This window comes from Ambystoma mexicanum, chromosome 11, assembly GCF_040938575.1.
Source record: "Ambystoma mexicanum isolate Mex_15411 chromosome 11, UKY_AmexF1_1, whole genome shotgun sequence".
NCBI lineage: Eukaryota > Metazoa > Chordata > Amphibia > Caudata > Ambystomatidae > Ambystoma > Ambystoma mexicanum.
This window is the reverse complement of record NC_090934.1, coordinates 137433492-137447726: the sequence shown is the minus strand read 5'-3', so window position 1 is coordinate 137447726 and position 14235 is coordinate 137433492. Positions and strand designations below refer to the sequence as shown.

Genomic DNA, 14235 nt, shown 5'->3' with positions numbered 1-14235 from the left:
TTCAGTATTACAGCCCAACGAGCTAACTTGCTGGGGAGAGCCTGAGCTGGTGGCTCTCTGAAATGGAGGTCACTGACCTGGTTGCAAACTCCATGGTTTGGGGGTTTGCCTCGGCCCCTGACTCACTGGAAAGGGTTGCTGTGGTTGGCGCGGAATTCGCATTTGGGGTAGTTCAGCTGTCCCCCAGTGCTGGAAATGGTCATTATTTGCTGTAGTATACCAGCAGTGATCGGAGGGGAGGAAGGTGTTATGTGGGACCCTCCCAAGTGTATTGCACTTTTAAGATGGGCCATGACTGCGCCATGGCCCGACCTAATAAAGGGAGTGCCTGCATGCACTTGCCTCAGAACGGATGCAGACTCCAAGAATGGAATGACTGATTTTGTGTCTCATTGCAGGCCTGCAGGCTAGGTTGCTGATGGGCCCTCTTGCCAACAAGGTGGCCAGGGTCTGCATAAGCCTGTCAGCGTCTGCCCTGCCCCTCAAAAAGATGGGTGATCCCCAGCAACCATCGTAGGTGCTGTGCCTCCAACTCAGCTGCTGCTGTCCCCAGCACCAATGGGGCTGGCCCGAGTGGCCTCGCCGATCCCCATAACAGAAGGGTGGGATTGTTCTCAAAAGGCCTCTCCCTGCCCCCGCTAATTTTTTGTTAACATTGATGCCAATTTACATCATCACTGCTGCTATAAATCATTTTTATGATGCTTTCGACAGACAGTCATTGCAACTTTAAGCCAATTCCCTAATGCTGGTGCCCATACACGAATACATTGGCATTGTCCCAGGACCACCTGAGCCTATCCCACCCTACTCTCCTATTCCCCTGTGCACCTCCACATAGACACACGTGCACTGATGCATTTACACATATACACACTACAGGGAACAAAAGACTTGTTTACATATGCAGTGGCAAGTGACGTCACCAGAAGTGAACAGTTGCCAAAGTGAAATGCGCAAATTTCATTCACATTTTCTTTCCCAATCGAAGAAAGTGTACAAGGCAAATGAGCATTTGTCTCTCAGAAGATTAATTATGAATATCTGGCAAATAACCCAAAAGAGGCATGTTTTTCCTATAATGGTGCTTGCAAAGTCTAAAGGTTGTACGCATTTTAACCTTAAAAACCTACATTTCAATATTTTGTGAAGTGTCGGATCCTAAGCCATGTCACGGGCATCTTGTTCACATAGTCCTATGGGTAAGTGTCTCGTCCTTGGTTCTAACAAGCAAGGTTCGAAAGCCACCCTCTGCACTGTGGATTTTCTGGGTTCTGAAATCAGGCGATGCGTTTTTTTGCCAGATCCCAGAAAATGTGCCCCAATTCCAGCACTACCCTCTTAAGTATAAACATTAAAAACACGGTTTAACCAAACCTCTGCTTCACTGGTCTGTGGCTTGGTCACTTTGCACTTTCCTATGACCATTTTAAAAGTGGTGTTGTGTAGCCAGGCAAATAGATGGGATTTACTTGTGCAACTAGCTGACGAAATTGACCAAGAAGGGAGCTTGTGACGAGGCTATTTTGCATTGTTGCAGACATAAGCGCGATTTGTGCTTACAAAAGATTTCAGAAGCGCGTTTCGAAGAGGCCTTCTTTAAGCGAGTGATAATTTCTCGACATCTGTTTTGCCGCTTTAGTATCTCCAGCAGGAATTGATCCAAAGAAGACTTTGGGGGTTTTATCTTTCATGTAAGTAGAGCTCATTTTAGAATATGTTTTAACATGAATTCACATTGTTTAGGTGTCATGCTAAAGAATGAAAAGGCAAAGGGAGTCCAATCCGCTCCCTGCTGTGACATGCAAAGGAGTCGTGTGTGGGAACACGTTTTATGCCCACAAATAAAGCTTATGTCTGCAACAAAATAAAAATAGAGTCCTCACAAGATCACCTCGCCAATTCCTAAATTTCATGTGACAAATAGTTGTGCTCACTAGCAAATCCCATCTTCTCGATTCCTATCATTATTTTGCGACTGTGCAACAGGGCCCCTGGGAAAGCAAATGCATCACTGAAGAATGTACTCCAGCGTAGCCAGAAGCACAGGGGGCCTCTCTGTCTTGTGCGCCTCCCATATTATATGGACCAGGTCTTCTATGTTGGCAGTAGGTCTAAAATCCAGTGGAATTTTGAGCAGTCAGACCCTGATCACGCTGTTCTCTGGTTCTCTCCCTGAAGTCGTCCATCGCTAAGATGGTTCTGGTGCCCCTGGTTGTTCATAGTTTTCTCACAGTTTAGTAGTTCCTTCTCCATATACCAAGTCCAGTTGCTATGCTTGGCAACGATCTGACGTTTCTAAGCAGATGGCACTGGGATTGGTAATATGCTTCATTTATTAAGACACTTATGAAATAATCAGAAATATCTCTGCTTTGATGGAGTTTGTTAAGAGCACTTGGCATCATCCGACACTCGCCTCAGTGAGACAATAGGGGTACTCATAAACCCGGAATGTTCCCTCATTTGATTGACTTTGCCTAGCCATTATTAATATGAATTCAGCATTGTGGTTGCCTAGTGCTACCTGCTCAACAGGTCCTTTGTATTTCTGTGCCACCTGTAGGAATCGCATGCAGCTTGACACAGAGTGGTTTGACTAGGGCACAAAAGTCGGGCACGGTACCTTCCGCTTTGAATTCAGCTGTTTCCTGTTTTAACCCATACTTAACCATTGTTGTGTTGGGCTGTACAGCGAGTTTTTGTCTTGAATAATTAGGCGCAGCACTAATAATGTCTAGACAGAAGATTGTCTTCGCTCCGTGGTAGCGGAGGTGTGGTTTGAAGGGTAATTTGTTACCTTTCCAACCAGTGGACAGAACGTGTCCAAACAAATACTGTGATTGTGGGCAACTTGCATTGTGTCCCTGTGCCTCAAATTGTAACCTTGCATAATGTAGTGTAAATATGTAAGGACCAACTGTACACAGAGATCTGCCAAGAATTTTATGCTGGCAGGGTACTTTTTTCACTTTTGGAGTGGACCGAACATATTATTGAAGAGCTAAAGTTTTGTTTTGAAAGGAACATTTATACTTTTGGAGCACACGAATACCACATTTTTTAAAACGCACGTAATGCGCTTGCTTTAAAAGGAACGATGCTGCCTGCTCTGTACTGTCCCATTTACTTATTCCAACCTCTTACCCCTCTCCACTTCGTTGGTTTCTGTAATCTTATTTTAACCCAATCCCGCACACCCATGCTGTTATTATGTACAGGACTTTGGGTTTGAGATACCTCGTGATGCAAGTTCCCTTTCATTCCAGTGCTCCTTGGAGCCCCGGCAGTGCCTGTATCAAATACATAACACAAACACATCCCATGCAGCTTACGATGGGCCTCATTACAACTCAGGCGTTAAGGGTTAACGCCGTCGTTAACCCTTAACGCCTGATTCCGATTTTAACGGCTGCTTTTAGCAACCGTTAAAATCCATGGGGCTAAACCGCCTTGGTGCTAATTACGCCACCTTAGCGCCTTCCCCACTCCCATTATGCCCTATGGGCCAAAAATGGGAATGGGGAAGGGTAAAATGGGAAATGGGGATTTACCGCCCCACTCACCTTGGAATGGGGCGGTAAATCCGCCATCCACCATGGTGTAAACGTAGTTTACACCATGGTGGTAAAGTTGGCGTACTTACCGCCTGGGTCGTAATGACCCAATGGGCCTCATTACGACCCAGGCGGTAAGGGGTTTACGGCGGCGTAAACACCGCCGACCCTTACCGCCTGATTCCGAGGTCCCTTAGCGCCATGGAGGTTTTAACACCTGCTTTTAGCAGGTGTTAAAATCCATGGCGCTAAGGGACCATGGAGTTAATTACGCCACCGTAATTTACGGTGGCGTAATTAACGCCTTCCCCACTCCCATTATGCCCTATGGGGCAAAAATGGGAATGGGGAAGGGTAAATGGGGATTGGGGACTTACCGCCCCGCCAAGGTCGGAATGGGGCGGTAAGTCCTCCAACCACCATGGCGTAAACGTAGTTTACGCCATGGTGGTAAAGTCACGGCCCAGGCGGTAACTTACCACCTGGGTCGTAATGAGGCCCAATGTGTCATAACAGTAAACACCCCAGGTGTTCACCCAGTGTATCGTGCCGAATTCCTACTGTTTCTAAGCACTGTACTTACTATTCGCTTTTTATTATTCTCAGTTCCCAATTGATTGATCTAGGAAGAAAGAAGAGTTAGGTGTATTCTTGAGTAAGGTCAAGGTTTGAATTATCTTCCATTAAGACACATTTTCAGAATAGCTACCCCCAGAAAATTATTGAATAGCGAGGTTGCTTCTGGGATTGCCAGATGTGTTGACAAGGAGTTTGATGGAGGTATTAAGGTGTTCCTGCAACCATGTTGGCGTTTTGAGCATAAGCGGCGAGGCATGTCCTAATTTGCCCATGACTTGATGCGAGGCGTCGGGTTGAAGGAGGCTAGAGCTGTGTTTGTGACAGTGTGTACCACTCCTTGTGAGCTAGTCACAGGGTGGTGTATTGAAACATGGCTTCTTTACTACATGTCGAATGGCCTCTCCATCTGTAGCCAAAATGTAGGCATGCAAGCACAAGTGTCACTTGTGTCATCCGCAGTTAGCCCAGATACGCCCCTTTCTCACAACTAAAAGATGTGAGACCGTTGCTATGGCCATTGTTGGTTGCAAGACCGATTATTGCAGCAGTCTCTCTAGTTGGGATCGTTAAGGGTGACCGTGCTAGGCTCCAAATGATCCAAAACAGTAGGGATAGGGCAGCGATGGGATTAACAAAAATGGGATCACATATCAGAGGCAAGACAAAAGCTGCTCTAGCTTCCTACAAAGGCAATAATTGAATTTCGACTGCTGATAATTACTTTTAAATGCCTTAATGGACTTAATCCTCAATATCTTGCAGAAACCATAGCTTGGAAACCTGTTATGAATCTGCTGCTGATGCCCAGATTTAAGCTCACTATCGCAAGCAAAGGTGCCTTTTATGCAGCAGTTCCCAGAGCATGGAATTCCATCCCACCAGACTCACTTATTTAGATAAGTGCACATAATTGTTATTAATGATTTCTGTTGGTCCACGTGGATATCGGTTTTCATTGTATGTTGGCCTTCTTACTTGACATATCATGCTTCCGGGTCATTGGCTGTGCGATACAAATAAAAATAACAAAAAAAAACGTAAATGTAAATCCAAGTACGAGGTACTGCTGCCAGTACAGTAACATTCTTTACTATGGTCTAGATTTCAGCTTGTTAGATTTGACGACGTAGTTAAAATGTTCATTTCTAAATGCATTTGCTCAGAAAAATGTGCCTTTACCTAAAAATGTATTTTTTTTTAAAAAAAAGTAGAATTAGTGAAATTGGTCGTATGTTCTAAATTCAATATTTTTTTTACATACTCATGAACAAACTACAAATGGATTATCTTCTCTTGGTACGGAAGCATACCGCCAGCCTTCATGTGGGCCTTAAGACCTATTATCACAGTACACTGAGTCTCTCTGCCTTGTGTTGGTTGCCTGTGGAATGCCACACACCACTCAGAATACTACGTTTGACTAATCATGGACTGTACAAGGGAGGACCTCACTCCATTTCTGACTTATTGTCTTAATATCGTCCAAACAGCACTCTTAAGGTCCAAGAATGAGACTTTCTCATGTTACCCAGACCGAGGAAACAGACAGGGGACTACATCTTTCTTTACAATGCAGCCAAATATTGCAACGACTAGAAGGGAACTTCCTCGGAGTGTAAAGAGCGCTGAAGGACCACCCTTTCATATGTCTTTTCCGAAAGGCCCTAGTCAACTAACTCTTGCTGTTGGTCAACCTAGTCTCTTTACATCCTTGCCTCAGTTGCTTCTCTGAATGTGCCGGGCCCTGTTTTCCTAGTTCTTCGCTTCTAATCTGCAGACGAGCGCCAGTCGATGACCACATAGTGCCAAGAAGGGGCTGTGCCTACTATACTTGCACTTTGCCCATCTGCTCAGACGGACCTTAGGTTTTTGCACTCTGTTTCTGAAATGTGTCGCTCCTAACCCTTGTCCCTTTCCCTAGATATTTTCATGCTGATTTCTTTACTAGCAAGTTGTGTCCGTGTCAACAACCATTGGTCAACTGACTGTACTCGCGTTACACCTTTAACCTCCTGGGAGAGTTTCTGGCACATCCTTCCTTTCCTCCCCTCCAGTCATTCCCTATGCGCTGTGAAACTACTGGCTTGTGTCTGTACATTTTACAAAACACCAATAAAATAATAAAACAAAGTCCAGTCAGAGACACACGTTTGGACACATAATCGTGTGGAGAAAAAAAACCGTTTTAAATCTGATCTGAGGCGCTTCTCTGGCAATTGTCCATGCCTGCATTTTAATTCCGAGTGACTCCAGTCCTCAGAAGAGCAGGCAGGCACTCCACGAAAACATGTCCAATAGCGCTTGTGTGTTTCACTGCGGCGTCTACTTTATTGGGGCTTTGTGCCTAAGCCACCATTACGAATTTAAGGGCCCATTGCAGTTATTTGGGCATGGTTAGGAGCACCAAACAGATTTCTGGTTTACTCTGTTGATGTTTCCTAGCCCCACTGATGGAATGGCTGTGCACCTTAGGGGAGAAAGGATAGCTCAGGGGCAACGCGTTTTTCTTGGAACCAAGACAATGCCGCGCAACACAGGTTTGAATCACGATCCAGCGCTTAGAATCTAGTCGCTGGTTATAAGCGGAAAAGATAAAAAAACCTTGCACGCAATCTTAGCAATCATTTGTAGTTAGTGGCAAGAGATAACTACGGTTGTTAGATTTTCGATACTGTTATTATTAATGATAGTCTTTATAATGGTGAGACGGTAGTTCAGCACAAACTGTTACGCACCAGCCGTTCTTGAGCTTGTCACGATTTGACAGGTTGTCCAACTGTGCGTATTTTGATGCACGGATAATAGTAAATGCAGCAGTCTGCTGAATGAGTATGTCAGTTGCACGTTTCCGCGCGGAGCTATGTATAGTGCACGTAAACATTCCCCCGCCCCTCCCACATTCCAAACCACTCCTTTTAAATTCTAAGCATACCAGCTCGTTAGTCTCGACAGGCCAGACATTCATTTGCTCTGCCCCTTTCTGCAGCACAGACAGGAAGTAGGCTGCTGCATGCCTACCTATCTTTAAGAGTATGCCGAGGTAGCACCCCCCAATAAGAATGTGTCTACATTTCTCCATTGCTTGCTGGATTTTTTTTCTCCTAAATTGGAGGCTAGATGGTTCCTTTTTGGCTGGATTGGACGGTGAGGTCCTGTGCGAACCCTCTCTACAGTCAATTAAGGCGCTGCCCGTGGCTCCTTGAGTTTCTGGCCGCCATTTTGCCACTGATATTCATCTGGGCCCAACTCCTGGACTGCTCTCGTTAACAGCCTTTCTGTGTGTCTGAAGTTCTCTGCCTGCCTAGTTCACCTCCGTTTGTCTTAGTGATCAGCAAGTGCTAGTCTTCACTCCTTTTTTTTGTCTTATTTCTGCGACCTAACGGACAGCCTTTTCTGGATCTCCTCATGCCGATTCATCCAAAACGTTCTACTTCTGGCGTCTGCAACCTGCAGATGTTTTGGACTATGACTCTGCGACTCCTCACCAGTGACTCAGCTGACTTTAGTCCAAAAGGTTGCAGACCCTCCATTGCTTGCGTATTACTTTTGGATTGCATGCGTTCCCCCCGCCGCCTCCTTTCCAGCTACATCCTTTTCTCATAGCTCCTTTCTATTGCCTTGCTGCCTTTTGCCACCTCTGGGCTCATGCCTTTGCTGTTTGCATGGCCTTCACTTTTTCCATCCTCCTCAACCTCATCTCAGCTTGACACCCATCGCACCAGCTTAGCATCCAGCTCATCCCGCTCTTCATCCTTCCTCTTCCCCGACCTACATGCCACTGCTTCTCTACTCCCCTCTCCCGTGTTGATTTTCTGTCCTCCTTTGTCACTGTGCACCTGGCCACCCTCTGTCCTCCGGGCCTAGGTACCTGCTCACCCTGCCACCCTCCCGCACGGCCTCCGGGCCACCCGTTGCACTGGGGTCTGTATCTGTACCCATACAGGCACCCCCATCTTTCTTGCAGCACTTATCAGACATACTCAGTCTGCCACCTTAAACCCAGCACTTGCCACTTGCTGGTTGCACTGCCATTGTTTGTTGCCCTTATTATTTATCAATTTATTATTATTTATCTGTGTCTCCTTGCTCCACACTCTCCTTTTTCTCCCCCCCCTTGCACTTTCCCCCTCTCCCTCTCCCATGCACTTGGGCTTTCTCAATGTCACTGGACCTAGTAAGATCGTTGTTTTGTTCTCCTCTGATTCGGGTTCTGAAATACCTGTGTATGATCGCGATATAAATAAAATAGTACAATATGATGATATGATATAACACCCACGTTGTGAAGGGATGTTCATGAGTGCAATTATTTGTAAGTATTCTTTCAACTGTCATCGAGATGTATATTCTAACCAGCTATTGTTGTACTGGAGCGCTTCATTAAATGCCAGTCTTTTGACCAGTTGGATGACTTTCTGCCTAGGACTCCTCTTTTTTGATGTTATTCTCATTCTCAAAACACTTGGTCTCTTGAAGTTAAGTTCCCAGAATCCAGTGCGTATTACTTCTGCTTAATCGGGATTTCATTGATACAATCTTTTGGAATTTTTACCGCTGGCAGTAAAAATACTGACTAGATCAGGGAGAAGGGAAGAGAGCCTCAAGCTTAAAGGATGTGAAGGGGAGAGGCCAGGGTGATTGGGTGAGGAAGAATGGCAGAGAGTAAGCTAGGATACCCCAGAAGTATTTGAGCTTTGTGAGATCGAGATATTCCAATGCAACCTTTCTCCTCTAATTCCCAGAATGCACCATTGACATCTTCTACTCCATGCCTTCCTCATTCATATAATTCATTGGGAGCTTACTAAATTCACCAGAATATAGCAGTGCCTTGCATTGATTTTGTTTTGTTCAACCACCTTGAATCCTCCACCTGTGGGTTACCTTTTAACTCCTTGGGGTCCTTTACCCATCCAGGATTCCCACTCTCTGTACTGTTTCACCTGGACTCTGTGTTTCAGTTGCTTTGGCATTGTGTGTCTCTCTTGCCTCCTCACCGGTTTGTCTGCTGCAGGTGGTTCATATAGTCTCTCCCATCTCTTTGCCGGCGTGTCAGCCGCTTGTGTTTGGCAGTGTCTCTTTTGCATGGTCTTCCATCGGCCCCATTCAGTACTGGTTGGCTTCAAGTGTTGCATCCTTCAGGCTCGCCTGCAACACCACTTAATGGTTTTCTGGATCTGTCTGCTCGCTCCCTGGAATGGATCCTTCCCAGCATGCCCCTCTCCCTTAGCATAGGTGTGATTATTTCCACATTGGGTCTGTCTCGAGCCCTGATCATCTCACGATGGACATAGAAGACATCTGGAGGCAAATTCATTCTGCCGTCGGAAGACGTTAGTTTAACGTTTTTTTTTAAAAGGGGTTCCTTGTCACATGGACCATTATCTACTCTAGCCTCCCTCTACCTTTCTAAGCCTCCTCCCATCTTAAAATTCATTTCTCAACTTTACTCTCGATCTTAATAGAAATAGCCCCCACTGTATACATTTAACAAATGCTTCATTTAATTAGTCATATGATGGTATTTGTGTGAGTTCCCCTTTAAGGTATTTGGTCCCCATGAACCCTTTATAGTTGACTTTATCACTACTGCTATAGCACTCCGAGGCTCTCTAGGGCTATAACTAATCTCGACCAGGTAGATTTACCCACTAACTATCTCACTGAAGCCTTTCGCTCTACCTTTGAGCCAATGAGAGTTCTGTTTGCATATTGGGCCATACCCATGCACCTCTATGCCGACAACACCTATATTTCTGAAGATCTTCATGCAGCAGAACGGCTTCAAAGTTCTGGCGACAGACTAAAGCATATAAAAAGGACACCAATCAAAATGGGCACTAGGCTGGAAAGTTAGCCTACTTATGACCATAACAGTTACCATTGGATGTGCTGCTTCTGACCGTAGTTGAATTTTCAAGTCGGTCACTGGACCAGGTTATGGGCAAGAGTGTTCATAACTGCAAACCGTGGGCTTAAAAGCATCTTTCCCCAAAGCGTTTGTATTTTGTTGGTTATGAGAACAGTTTGCCGAGGAAGCAAGGTTTTTTTTTTTTTAGTCCTCCGATTGGGTTGGAATGACCGGTGTTTTTGAGCTTATCAGTTGAATACTTGGGTGAAGTGCCTTGAATATGATGAGGAGTTGGGGCAGAGCCATCAGGTCGTTTGAGCTAGGATTGGAGAGCTTCAGGATAGTGAGCATGGGAGTTCGCTGTATCAGTCATCGGCTGCAGGCATCCATAGCCCGAGGTGTTGCCTTTCATGCATTGAGCCAGACATGTTCCCAAGAGCCCGTTCAGTATTGGAACCACGACCTTCACAAAGCAGCATGGCGTTGCTCCACAGCCACAGAGAGGCCTCAAGTCGCATTGCAGCTTTCAAAAGGCCTCCTGTGAACATCATTCTGCTACTGCACCCCTTCAAGGTTACCCTCGACCATGCTAGGCAGGCTTTTAGAAAGTGGGCTGTTTCTTACGTTTCAAATCCCATTCGAGCAAGAATGGAAATATGACATGGAGAAAGCAACTGTCGGGGTCATTTTCTGTAAAAGTGTACCTTCCATGGAGGGAACCCGTTACGTTTGCACATACTGCAAACAGGGTGCCCTCCAGGAAGTTTTAATCAGTAAGTACAAAGTGCAAAACAAATATGTAATCGCCTACATGCCTTTGTAGTTGCATTTCACAGCACAAGATGAGCAAATTCTGCCTGACATGTACAGGTTTCCTGTGAAACCCGCCTGCTTTTAGCCTGTGCAAAATCACAAAAGGGAATTAAATCCCGTGGCCCTTCCCATCCATACAAATAAGTGAACATGTGAAGTGGAGAAAACAGCACACAAACATGTGTACACGTGTATTTAACGCATGGTTTGTACTATACGCCACGAGGAACGTGACCCACGAACCCCCCTCCCTTCTCCAGCCCCACGTGAGTTCACAGGTGTACGGTTTGCTAAAAGCCACACTATAGCTACTACACGGCTCCCAATACTGCATATCTCAAAGAACAGCATTGTGTTCAGAAACTTAATCACCGCTTATAGCACTGCATGTCTGTGCTGGCAGACCTATGACTGAAGTTCTGTTACAGCTAAACTGCTGAGGACGAGGTCGGGGTTTGTGGTCTGGAATTGTTGAGGTAGAGGGCTCCCTGTCCACTAGGACTACCATGAAAGGGATGGTGAACAGGAGCCAACGATGCAAATGACGTTGATGGCACTTGACACAATGACGGTCTTTTTGTAGGTTTTATTGGCAGTATAATCTGTCCTCAGCCAACTTTTTCAACAGATCCTTCATTTGCGGCAAGAAAAGACGGAACCCCCCAAAGGAGCGGTGGAGGACAAGCAATTTCTAGCATCTCCAAAGGGCTGCGTTCAGCCAATCCTGATTTCAAGAGTGCTGATGCAGAACCGTGTCAAGTGACATCCAAACTTGAATCGGCTTGTTGCTCGATAATGGAATATAGTTGGACATAGTGACCTGGCTGTTGCACAATGTTGTGAAGGTTTTGGAAATGTCACTCTTTTTTTGTTGTTGTTGCTTAAGCCCCAGCTTTGATAGAAAAATAGTTGCAAGGCGGCCATTTTTACTGCACAGTTGAACTTCTACTCTGCAGTAACCTAACGGGATGACTCCGCAGTAACCTAACGGGATGTGACCTCTGATGGAACCGGCTTCTGAGAAGAGCGATTACATGCTAAGGACCCTAATTTAGAGCCACAAGAGGAAACAGTTTCAGAGTTTCTTGAGCACCCTCTTGAACGTTCGGAATGCCCTTTCTGCTGCTCAATTTGTCCTGCTGCTGTCGTTGGTTTGGGCGTTTTCAGTAGATCGGTTAAGGGCGGGGCAATGGTTGAAAAGTGCGGGATGAACCTTCTATAGTATTCCACAAACCCCAGAAAGATTCTTTTTTTTTAGGGTTGGCTGCGAATGGTAGTTTGTGGATCGCCTCAAGTTTATCCTGTTGAGGATGAATTGTTCCTTGACACACATAGTATCCCAGATATTTGGTGTGGGAGTAAGCTACAGAGGTTTTCTTCGTGTTGATGTTCAGTCCGGTCTGTTGTAGCATCTCAAAGATTGCTCAGAGATGTTTCAGGTGATTTTCACAGGAAGTACTGTATCCAATGATGTCATCTAAGTAGGCCCCAGAATATTGTTCAGGTCTCTTTTAAAAACAGAATTCATCAGGTGCTGCAAAGTGGCCAGAGCCCCATGTAGACCAAATGGAAGTACAGTAAATTGCTATAATCCGGATGGGAGTGGCAAAAGCTGTCTTCTTTTTATCTTTGTTGTAGAGAAATCTGCCAATATCCCTTCGAGAGGTTGATGGCAATGAGATAGAGATCCTTGCCCAGCTTGTCCAAGAGATCCTCAATTCGGGGCATAGGATATGCGTCGAACTTCGATACCTCATTCAGTTTTCTGAAGTCCATGCAGAATCTGATGCTTCCATCGGGTTTCGGCACCACATGATTGGGGAGCACCATTGATTGTGTGGGGTTCTGTCATCCCCATCTTCAGCACTGATTGTATCTCCTGGTTTACTGCGTGGGTCTGAGCTTCAGGAACCCTATTGGGCCTGAGTCTTACTGTGGTTCCGGGCAGTGTGTCTTCCCATGATAGGCTTTTGTGGTATGATGAGAAAATCTTCTGGAACTCCCTAACGGTTGGTTAAATTCATCCCTTTGATCGGTTTGAAGATGGGGATTAATTCGTAAGGCCTTCATCCCGAGCTTGCCCCAGCCAAAATGCATTTCAAAGGAGGTGGGCTGCTCCGTACTGATCAAAGCTATGGTAGTTGTGGGTTCCACCCATTTCTTGAGGAGATTGATGTGGTAAGTTTGTACTCAAAATCATCTGTCCTCCTGTCTTACTTTATAAGTGACCAGTCCTATGTCATGTTCTATGTTATAAGGGGCCCACCATGCTGCCAGCATCTTGTTCTCTGAGGTCGGGATGAGGATTAATACTTTTTCCCCCACTTGGAAGCTCTGTAATCGTGCCCCTTTGTTAAACTGGGTCTCTTGTATCCGTTGGGCTTGTTGTAGATGTGTCTGGGCAATGGACTGGATTTTTTCCTCTCTCCCAGCTAGCTTCTTGGCATATTTGGTTAGAATGATCTCATGTTGGGTTTGTTCTTCCCTTTCTCCTTCAAAATATCCAGCAAGGTTCGCACCTTTCTTCCGAATAACAGCTCGAAGGATGAAAATCCCATAGAGGATTGACGAATATTCCTGAAGGTCATGAGAATCCACAAAATTAACCATTCCCAATCTCTTTATGATGGATTAATGGTTTTCCTCAACATCTGTTTAATGGTCTGGTTATGTCTTTCCACCAGACCATCTTTTTGGGGATGATAGACTGCTGTTTTGAGTTGTTCTATGTGTAGCGTTTGACATACTTGCTTGAGGACTGCTGACATAAAGTTTTTGCCCCGGTCATTTAAAATTTCTCATGAAATACCTACTCTGGCTATAAAAGGTATTCGGACGTCACAAATGTTTTGAGCGTTGAGGCTGCGAAGGGGAAAGGCTTCTGGGTTTCTGGTGTCTTCGGGCTGGTGGGATCCAGAGGACCGACAATATCCATTTGTAATGGTGCTTTTGTTATATTCGGTTTGTGTTTCTTCTGACATTCTGCACACTGTGGACAGAAGCCGTAGGTTTGCCCGTATACCCACTGCCTAAAGAAACATGCCAAGATTTTCTGTATTGTCTTCTCGGTGCTTAGGGGTTCTTCTCCCACTTGCAAATTAGCTACTTCCAATACGGTTGTTCAGTATTTGGCGGGTACAAGTAACCTTTGTATCGGTTCATCGTAGGGTTTTGGTACTATCCGATAGTACAAAGCTTTGTCCTTTATAAAGTATTGACCCAGTCCTTTTCTTTTCCTTGTTGGATGCCATCCGGGCATATAGCAAGGTAGGGTCCAATTGCTGTGCCAGCCTGTAACTGTCTCCTTGTTCGTCTAGTTTCCAGTCTACGGTGATTGGCATGATGGCCTTCTACTACTACTGCATTTCCCTTTTCCCAGCTCGACTTTTGATGTCCTGGTAAATACAGGGTTCGATGTCCGTTCCATGAAAGGGG

At 45.5% G+C, this 14235-nt stretch overlaps 1 protein-coding gene across 5 annotated transcripts in view; it reads left to right on the top strand.

Moving 5' to 3' along the window:
• The window catches only part of INPP5B (inositol polyphosphate-5-phosphatase B), a 1358813-nt gene that overhangs the window by 243981 nt on the left and 1100597 nt on the right, over nt 1–14235 (top strand). The window lies entirely within an intron of this gene.